This window comes from Fukomys damarensis, unplaced genomic scaffold (genome assembly GCF_012274545.1).
Source record: "Fukomys damarensis isolate Sample0158 unplaced genomic scaffold, DMR_v1.0_HiC HiC_scaffold_2, whole genome shotgun sequence".
Taxonomy (NCBI): domain Eukaryota; kingdom Metazoa; phylum Chordata; class Mammalia; order Rodentia; family Bathyergidae; genus Fukomys; species Fukomys damarensis.
Window position 1 is genome coordinate 1,780,714 of NW_022900914.1, and position 9,545 is coordinate 1,790,258.

General features: G+C 46.3%; 1 long non-coding RNA gene across 2 annotated transcripts in view; it reads right to left on the bottom strand.

Moving 5' to 3' along the window:
• The window catches only part of LOC117285869, a 41,655-nt gene that overhangs the window by 12,853 nt on the left and 19,257 nt on the right, over nt 1–9,545 (bottom strand). The window contains exon 1 of one of the 2 annotated variants that reach the window (XR_004516961.1): nt 6,415–9,490. The exons of the other annotated variant lie outside the window; for it this stretch is intronic. This is a non-coding gene — a long non-coding RNA (uncharacterized LOC117285869). Of the gene's footprint in view, nt 1–6,414; nt 9,491–9,545 lie in introns of those variants that run through there. 2 annotated transcript variants of the gene reach the window in all.

Genomic DNA, 9,545 nt, shown 5'->3' on the forward strand with positions numbered 1-9,545 from the left:
CTGGATAAAGAAAATGTGTGTGTGTGTGTGTGTGTGTGTGTGTGTGTGTGTGTGTGTTTATATAAAATAGAGTACTACTCAGCCATAAAGAACAAACTAGAGACATTTATGGCTAAACAGATACATGCAGAGGCCACAATCTTAAATGAAATAAATAGGACACGTGTAAATACGGAATAGTTTCACTGGTGTGAGAAACTGAAAATGTAAATAAGGATCAAAATGTATAATAGATAATGTGAAATAGGAAGAAAAGTTCCAAAGGGGAAAGGAAGTAGGAGGGGTAGGGGAAAAGAAAGAAGGGAAAGGAATAAATATAAGAAAAGAAAAAAATGGGTATGAAGACTTTGTAAATAGGGAGGGGTGGAGGGGGTGAAGGGAGTGCAGGGGAATGGAGAAAAAATAAGAACTGAGATACATCATGTAAAGGTACAAACTCTCAATAATAAATGTCAGCATATTGTATACCTAAAACATACCAATAAAATTAATGAATAAAAAATACTCTGACATCCAATTTAAAGGGGGAAAAGCTTATTTGGCTCACAGTTGGCAGAGGTTTCAGTCTATAACCCACTGGCACCAAGGCGGAGCGGTAAATGGCAGAGGGGGAACAGTCCATGGCAGCCAGAAAGCAGCAAACCAATGAGGGACCTTAACGGTGTCTCCCTGCCCCTTCTGTCTTCTTCAGACTACTTAGGGCGGGCAGCACTCTCACCTTTATCCTAGTTCCCCCAGGCCTAGCATCACACCATGATCAACCACACACCCTAGATCCGGCCACCTCTGAAAAAGCCCCGCCTAAGATCCCATGAAGCTTTGGGGGACGTCTACACACAGCCACAGCCAGAACCAAGAAGAAAGATCCAACCCCGTTTTACCATGGCACATGTTCTACAGGGAAGCTACAACTGAACTCAAAGTAGACGCTCCTCCTGCCCCCTTAGATTTGTGAGTACCATTTACTGTAAACCTGTTACGCTCCCAGTGAGCAAATGCTGTTATACACAGACCCGGAAACCACAGTACAAACATGATGCTGTGATCACACCCGCAAGCCTTTCTACGGCTCGTGTTAAGCAAATGTCTGGTGGGGCAGGAGAAGTGGAAGAGGATTCGTCCCGCAGTGACACTGGCAGTTGCAGTCAGAAGAGTCGCTCACCCTGTGTCCTCAGGACTGGACAGGCGCCAAGGCATGTGATGCGGTACCCCTCCTTTTCCAGTCTACACTGCTTGTCCTCTCGTCCTCCACACACCTCTGGCTCCAGCCTCCACCGGTTAAAGTCCTCCACCGGAAAACACTGGCCACAGCATCCGAGTTCACTGAACTCTGTCAGCTTTTCGGTGTGCGTTTCAGACAGCGGCAGATGTTTCCCCTGTGCTATTCATAGCTGCCCTCGTGTTTCCACCAACGGGAAGGGCCCTGCAGTAAAGGGAGCTATCTCCAGCTAAAGGCAGGAATACTGCATCGTAAAAGAATATTCTGTTTAGAAATGTCAGAATCCTTCTGTGAACTGTACAGTGATGGTAGTAAACCTGATCACACAGGGTCCCAGGAAAAGTCGTATTCTTTCACACCACCAAAGCCTTTTCTTCCAGCCTGCCAGACAGCAGCTCTGCAGTTGCACCCAAATCCAGACCTGAGATTCCTTTCCCCTTTGACAAGGAACTAAGAGCCATCCGTCTCCTAACAGGGGGGTCTGCCATCGGTAAAGCCAGCTCCCAGGAATGAGCTGGGGCAGGCGGGAAAGAACAGGACCTGGGACGTGAACATCACTCAGCTCCTGGAAGTCAGGCACACACTGCCAGCTGCTCCCCATTACAGCACCCTCTGGAGAGCCCGCCCTGCCCTCGAGGGGCCCCGTGCCACACTACCCGGGCCAGAGCAGGTTCCCAGCATCACCATACGGGAAGGCTGTGCCTGGCAGCATGGTGCTGACCTGCTGAGAAGGTTGCAGTGCCCACTGCTCTCACCATTTCTCACTTCTCAGTGCCAGGGCTGCCCATGGATCACAGCAAGGAGCCAGAGAGGTCCAGGCCCAGGGTAGGAGGGAGCATGGCATGGGGTGAAGGCTGAGCCTGAAACCCCGAGTGCTGTGGGCTTCCTGAGACATCGCGCTTTTTCCTCCCTTTTCTGTCCAATGCCCTCAGGTGTTGTGGGCAGGTAAAAATCTGACTACAAGTGCTCACAGCCAAGGGAGTGGGAAACAATCAGTGGCTTCAAACAACTCAATAAGAGAATACATTATTCAGTTTTGAAACCACAAGACAACAATTTAAAAAGTTATATATTACACTAAGCATATAAACATAGTTTCTATTAATTTTAAAAGTTTCTGCTACAACAGCACTAACCATATTAAGGCCCTGAGTTTTAGCACATCAGCCTCTCCTGGACTTACTGTGTAGAAGCAAACCCAGGACACTGTGTATGAAAAAGCTCTGCCAGGGTTTTTCGCTAAAGCTTTAGAAGCACAGGTCTAAAATACAGACAAGGTTGCATGTGGTGCTGCACGCCTGTGATTCCAGTACTCGTGAGGCTGAGGCAGGAGGATCATCACACCAGGTCAACCTGGACTACACAGTGAGTTCAAAGTCAGAACTACAAAGTGAGATCCTGTCTCAAAAAACAGCCAAAACAATAGGCAAAGCAAAATCACTATTCCAAGCACTACATTACCCAAAACAATCCATTTTGCTTTTTCCATGGGGCCAGGAGAGACAGGCAATAGAACAGACCGGCAGGGCTGCACAGCAGAGGGTCAGGGGCATCTGAGGGTGGACGTGGATGAGAAATTAGGGCATGAGGCCGTAGGAAAGACAGCAGAGGGGCCGACTGATAAAGACAGGGACAGCGCTAGGGACTACGCAGGAGAGAGTTTTCGTTACACACTGCATCCTTGTTGGAATCTGATGCCAGGCAAAGACCCTCGAACAACCAAAGGGGAAGCTCAGCCCGTGCTTGAGTGCTCCAGCAGTGATGGTGGTGGCTGAGCGCGCGGCTCAGTCAAGGCCTTCGCCCACGTGTGTAACGCCCCACGGCCGTGACAACCCCGCCTGTGGTGGGGATCGAAGGGTCCCTCTTTTCCCTCTTGGGTGGTGGGAGCGCGTGTTAAAATGACATCTCACCCAGAGATAAAGCGTGTAGTACAGTGGTAAGCGTCTGCTCTAGCTGAGGAAGGTACCGGGCCACCAAACTCTTCTGGTTCCAGCTTCGAGAGGCACACGGAACTCCCAAGAATGTTCCGCAGAGAATCTCCAGAAGCCCGGCCCGCGCCGGTTCTTCACGCGTCCTGCTTCCCTGACTCCAGCCCCCGTGGTACCCCGGCGGCCCAGCCTCACCCTCCTTAGCTGCTCAGGAGCCCAAGAGGCTGCCATGGAGTCCTGAGGGTCTCCGCACCTCGCCCAGCCTCCGCTTGGCAGGCGGGGGCCTCCCACGACTCCTTCGGAAGAGAGCTCAATAATGTGTCTTTGAGAAGTGAGCCCCGTTTTCTGATCTGATTCCCAGCTTTGTTTTGAGGCCCGCAGGAGGCAGAGGCGGGACATTTCATCTCATTCTCCAAAGCAGGATGGAATTTTCACAGAGGCAAAGTGCTTTCAAGAGGTTTTTATAATCTCTCCACCAAAATCCAAATTACATGACCGCCACCTGACAGTTGTATAGTAAGCTGAGCCCCACCGGAGCCCTGCTGGATTCTTCATTAGTGACCAAACTCTCCAACTGTCTCATTTCCCATCATACCGTGTTTGTCCTCCTTGGTCCAGGGATTCCCAACTTGGTAAAAAGATCAAATACTGAAGAGTTGAAGACGTTGGAAGTTGTGCAAGCAATTTTAGTTAGTCCTCCATGAGCCACTGATCCAAAGGGTGGTATCACATGTGATCATGCTTATTTGTATTTGTGGAAGTCAGGTTCTTTTCTTTTTATTAGTTAAGTTTATTGGTACATTTTAGATATACACAATGATCACATTCATCATAGGGAATTTGCACCTGTACATGATGTATATTGATTCTTATTTTTTCCATTCCCCTACCCTCCCTTCAACCCCCTTTCCTCTCCTTATTTACAAAAGCTTTGTTTCCATTTTTCCTTCTTTTCTTATATTTTTCTTTCCCTTCCTTTCTTTCTTTGCCCCCTCCCTAGTTCCCTTACCCATTTGAACATTTTCTTCCTATTTCACAATATCTATCACATATTTTGGTCCTCATTTACACTTTCAGCTCTTAAACGAGAAAAACAATGCAATATTTAAACATGTGTCCAATTCATTTCATTTAAGAGTATGGTCTAGGTCCGGGGATTTAGCTCAGTGGTTTTGCCACCTGCCTCACAAGCACAAAGACCCGAGTTCGATCCCTGGTACAAAAAAAAAAAAAGGTATGGTCTCAAGGAGCATCCATAAATATCTCAAGTTATCCTTCTTTATGGCACAGAGTGCTCCATTGCACAAAAAACCCACATCTTCTCTATTTATTCATTGGTTGATGAGCATATGGGCTGTTTCCAAGATTTAGCTATTATAAACTCTGCTGCTGTGAATATGAATGTTATAAATCACTATGGTAGGATTCTTTCAGGAAGACACCAAGCAGGGGAATATCTGGGTTCTTGCTATTGTTGATTGTTTGCTTCACTGGTTTGGAGGATTCTTGTTTTGTTTTGATTTGTTGTTGCTTTTGAAACCATTGATTTGAAGGAAATTATGAGTTTGAAACAGAGTGGGGAAAAAGCATATACGAAATTGTCTAAAAACTAAGTTGTGAGCAGGTATCCACTTATAGAAATAGGAAGGATTTATCTTCTAGGCTTAGCACATTTTTCCTTGATTTTACAAGGGAGAAATAGTAGACAAAGGAGACTCTCACATAGCTTCAGTTGAGAAATCTAGATTCTGGCTTGTCATAAATGTGTGCTCAGCCTAGAAATATTTGAGGGAATATGAAAGAGGAAAAATGAGAACTTATTTTTCATTGTCAATGGGAACTTTAAAAAAATCAGCTAAAGTCAGAAAATTCTCTTGGGTTATTCTGGAAAAGACTTCTCTATATTGTCCTTATACATTGGCCAAAGGGCCAGGGTCTTGAGTCAGCAGCAATAGAAATACAACATGTGAAAGCATAGAACTGGTATCATCAAAATATCAGGCTTTGAATCACAGAGCATAAAGCTGTAAGTGTCTCTAGAAAGCCACAAACATAATCTCTCATTTAATAAGTGGGTAAGTAAAACTGAGAGGAGAATTAGGCAAAAAAATTAATTAAATAAGCAGTCTCTTCGCCTAAAAGAAAATGAAAATGTTTAGGTATGGCTATGTATATAAAGCTGCTCGTGTTCATTGGAAATGAAGTTTGCTAGTTAAAATAGCAAGATATAGTTTACATTCACTCTGTATTGGCAAAAATTTGAAATCTGACAATACCAAGTCATGGTGATGAAATGGAGAAATGGAAAAAAATCCAGCATGCCAGTCAGAAAATAAATCAGTTACAACAAATTTAGAATTCAGTTGGGCATAAAGATAAATGTAGGTGACTCTGGCCATTCCATCCCTAGGTCTGTATCTTAGAGAAAGTTCTGCAGATAAGCCTTTCACTAGTCCTTTTAGGCTGCTAATAGCAGATAACATTGTCTGGGTAGCTTACAAATCATGGAAATTTATTTTTCCCAGTTCTGGAGGCTGGGAAATCCAAGGTCAGAATGCCAACACAGTCAGTTTCTGGTGTGGCCCCTCTTCCACCTGAGAGAAACCAGAAGCCTGTGCAGAGGCACATCTGTAAAGACTAAGCTTCTTGTGAGAGGGTTCCATGTCTACGGCATACTCACCTATCAAAACCTACTGCTCATGCTATCACTCTGGGGTTAAGATCTCAGCACATGAATCTGAAGGTGGACACAAACCCTCAGACACAGTAGGTGCTCAATAGTTTTAATTCTATAAACTCTGCATATACTCTTTTATATGCATGTATGTCATCATTAAATTAAATCTGTAATTTTAAGGCAACAAACACAGCCTAGTAATGAATAAATTAACTAAGTTTTCCACAGTCAATGGCCACACCTGGACTTGAACCCACACAATCTAACATCAGAGTCAGGGCTTGTACCTGCTGTGACCTCTGGCCTGTAGCTATGCTACAGAATGGGTGCCACACTTCTCAGGTGTCCTCACCCAATCTCATGCTGCTACCTTCAAGTGGAAATGAAATCCACGTCTGTAAATCTGTAAGCACATTCTCAGTCTTTACGGGCTCAAGGACAGCATGAAAAGGAAGAAGAAGAGGAAAGAAGTGAGGGAGGGAGGGAGGACAACAGAAGGAGGGGTGGAGAAAAGAGGGAGCGAGCAGAGAGGAGGCGAGGGAGGGAGAGGAAGGGAGGGGAGAGAGAGAAACCCCAGGGAGCGACAGTACCTTAAGAACGCGCATGCGCTCCATGTAGAAGCGGCACAAAGTAGAAGTGTAAACTGCAAAATCTGTTTTCTCTTCATTGCTGTAGGCCCCAGAGCATCTGGTCTCATTAAAGGTGCAAAAGTCAAATATTCTCTTGAAAATTCTCTTTGGTATAGGAAATTAAGTTAAATTAAAAACATGACCTTTCTCTCAAACTGGCAAAAGTGACCTCGTTCCATAAGCGTGCTCACACCCTTCAGCAGTACATCAAAACCAGGCGCTGCTGTGGGACTTCTGCGGCCCTCGGCCTTCTCTGAGGCCCAGGTTGTTTGGCTCCATCTAGGCAAACGGGATCAGGTTCTTCATAAAAGCCAAAGGAAGAAGGTGATATCCGCCCGGGGAGGAGGGCTTTGGGTCTTCTCTAACAGTTCGCAGGCCATCCACTCAAAGCCAGCACTGCAAACAGCCTTCAGGCTGCTGCTGCACTCTTCACTTCGCAGGCAACTCTGGGGGCTGAGGGAGCTGCAGGCCAACTGCTCTTCGTCCAAGGCTGAGTCATGACTCAAGTGTCATCCTGAGAGCCCCGGCGCCGTCCAAGACTTGAGGCAGGAACACATACCTAGAGACCCAGTGGACCCTCGGTTCTGCCCATCCCCACCCCAGGCACAGACTGCAGCCCCTGCACAGAGATCTCCAGAGCAAAGGGGCACACTAGGCTGCTCCACCACCCGACACCGGGGGAAGTTTATGCTGATGCTTGCAACCCCACTCTTGCCTCAAGTTCTCTCTGGAGACCATTCTGGAGTCCAGACAGAAGGGCAAACAGGACTCTCCAAAGACACAGCAGCAGCAAGAACAGACCATAGCCCTTAGAGAGCAGCCCTGCAAGAGAGTGGTCGAGTCTGCAACACAGTCCCCAAGAGAGGTTCAGAGAGGGAGACAGCTTGGTGAAAACACACCACTGCAGTGCTACTGCTAGACACACAGACTCGATTGCCCAAACTTAGGAGATGGCTAAGAAAATTGGGGTCTAACTATATTATACTACTTAAAACAGCCTGTGTCCTGTGAAAAAGTCTGTCTTCCAACAAGATGTTTTTCGGTTGAATTGTTACTCCTGCTATTATCACAACCTACATATTGACTAGGACTTTACAATGTACAACAAACTTTTTGTCAACTGAATCTATCTCCCTTAATCAGTACAAATACATGAGTTAAATATTACTATCCTCACTATATAGATAAATAAATAGATGCTCAGGAAGATCCAATTAATGTCCAAGGTCAGAGACTTAGTAAGTGGCAGAGAAGAAACTCAAACCCAGGTTCTCATACTCTCTCCCCACAGCCCTTCGGGGTCATACACACCCACCAGTGGGAGCCGAGGGAGGAGATACACCAAAACATGGTAAACCCCATACAAACAGGCTTTATATAATTACGAAGGTCACTGGAAAATCTGTCTGATCAATACTGAGGACCAAAGGAGACTTCTAATGTGATCACGCTCGGAGACATTTGTGAGTCCGGGGAAGATCTCCCACTACCTCTAGCGCCCAGAGAGGGAGATAAAGCTAAAGGGAAGGAAGCTATATAAAAAGCAAACAAGGAAGAGGAGAAATAAAGAAGGAAGAAGAAAAAGGAGGGGGAATTTAATGCTAATGTCTTATTTCACAATTTTCACAACAAACATCCAACGGCTGAGAGTCCCTTTAAAAGTACACAATGGAAAACCAAAATCAAGCAGCACTAATATGTCTCCTTGTGGCTTTTAATTGCACAGATTAGTACAGAAGGCCACCTAAACCAGCTTCATTGTCTTCTGGGCGTGTTCCTCCTGGGTTAGGGGGAACATGAAGTCCAAGGGAACTGTGGGGAAGATGCCTATAGGGAGCGTTCCATGAAGAAGGGGAGAGGAGGGAGAAGGCCGAGGAGAGGAAGAGGAGGAAAAGAGGAAAAGCAGAAATACGAGTACACAAGCGAAAACATGTATGGAAAGACTGGTACAAAAGAGAATACGCTACCAGGCTCTCACTGGCATGAATGTGTATACGTGCATGTGCGTGCTTTGCATGCCACAGGACAGAGCGCATCAAGAGCATGAGCAGAGACGGCTGCCACGTCAGTAGCGAGCGGAGCGTGGCCTCGCTCTGGAGACCATGGCACTCGCGCTTGGTCATCGCCTCCCCTGCGCGCCTGCAGTCGTCGGTAATGAATCCAGGCTTCTCTACGTTTTCCATATTGAGCTCCTCTCTTAAAAAATGAAACTGGAGCGGCTCAGCTGTGTCTAAAGAACACCATAAATGGCGCAGTGTGTTCCCCGCACTCCGAAGTCTTCATTAGAGCCGTAGCTGTCCTGAACTATTTTGGCCTTTGACTTTATAGCACATGAAATTCCTACTGGTGTAGTAAACCAGTAACCAGTATTTGTGAAAACCGAATGAGGTTTATAAGCCTATCAAAATACCTCTTGTTTCTTGTAAATGTTTAGGAAACATTTCTGAAATGCTTCTGAAAGTTAAGGTCTTAAGATTTAGCAAGAACAGCAGCGTGGCCTCGGTCTTCACCTCGCTTCCTTCTGAAGAACACGAATCCTTCCACCAGCAAGGGCGCGGAGAGCCACAGGTACCTGCGCGGTTGGACCTGAAATCTTGCAGATGGCGCTTTCAGCCAGTGGCCTTGCAGCCACACCGGGAGCCTCCAGAGATGTGAGAAACGAAGCCAGAGAAGAGCCAGCCCCTGCCTAGGCAAGAGCCCTTGGCAACAGCCTGTCTCATCCCCACATCACTTCTAGAAAATCACTTCACAGCACTGCTCTTCCGCAGGGACTTGATAGAATGCCCACGTGCAAAACTTTTCGCGAGTCAGTGGGTTGTCAGTATTCTGAAGAACTACGGCTCTGACTATAAGCTACTGTTTGTAAGACAGAAGCAAGTGATGCCAGCTTCATTGAATCGTGATTATTAAATGAGAAAATCCATTGTTTCACACACACTGAGAACTCCAGCTATTATTAGTTCTTACTGCTGTTTTAAGAAGCCCTGATGGGCTGGGGATTTGGCTCAGTGGTTCTGCCACTATCCTCCAAAGCGCAGGGACCTGTGTTCCATCCCCAGTACCAAAAAAAAAAAAAAAAAAAACCCTGAACG